Source organism: Poecilia reticulata, linkage group LG1 (genome assembly GCF_000633615.1).
Source record: "Poecilia reticulata strain Guanapo linkage group LG1, Guppy_female_1.0+MT, whole genome shotgun sequence".
Classification (NCBI taxonomy): domain Eukaryota; kingdom Metazoa; phylum Chordata; class Actinopteri; order Cyprinodontiformes; family Poeciliidae; genus Poecilia; species Poecilia reticulata.
In genome coordinates, this window is record NC_024331.1 from 896,680 (window position 1) to 897,742 (window position 1,063).

Here is a 1,063-nt window from a genome sequence, read left to right on the forward strand (position 1 = left end):
CACACACACGCGCACACACACGCGCACACACACACACGCACACGCACACACCCCCACACACACACACACACACACACGCACACGCACACACGCACCCCCCCACACACACACACTCCCACACACAAATGTGTATTCCATCATTAAAATTGTGAGTCTGTATGGGTTTGACCGTCAGGGAGTCTTCAGTAGCAGACAGCTGCCGTTCAGTGATGCACTACTTAACTCCTATGTGCATGTGTGTCCACAAAAACGGCATAAACACAATGGGCATTGGTAATTGCTGCAGCAGCCTGTGCTAATTGATTGAGGACAGCATGCTTATGTACTCACATGCAGATTAACACATTAGCACATGCACGTACACAGAGGCCAATCAGGCCTCCTAATGGTGTGTCCCTGGAGAGAGAATTAGACAGGGACAGAGCAGTCAGAGATCAGGGAAGGAGATGGAGGATGAAGAGGTGCTGGAATAAAGAGGAAGAGAGATGAAATGCTCTCTGGAGAACGGTGCTGGTTGGGGCTCTGAGTTTTGTGCACACATGTCATGGTAGGTGAGCGGTGCGTAGCGTGCATAAAAACAAGGTCTGAGGGATTGTCTCTTATTTTTAGGTCTGATGTGTTTTCTCGACTGTTCATTCTCCTCGGAAAGAGCTCCCCATCTCCTTTCTCTCAAATACACACTGCAGATTCTCAGAGCTCTCTGTGTACCATCATGTCCCCATCTTTCACCAAAAAATAAAAAAAGAAAAAATACTCACAAGCTGATCACCATAGCAACACGTTATGTTTCTTCCAGCACTATTTATCCCACCCAGAGAGGAGGGGTTGTGTGAGTTGTGTAGATGGAGACGGGAAGCAGAGGTGGTGTGTGATGAGGGAGTTGTGATGCAATTCCTCCCCCTCCCTTAAAAAAAGATTCAAATGGTCATAACATGAGGTGGCCTGCAGCTCACGTTGATGACCATAAGGCGGCAGAAGTGCTCAGTGTAAATTAATCACAAGCTGCATAAATATGACGAGCTGTACCCCTCTGCAACTAAACACAGCACCAGCTTTTCCCCTT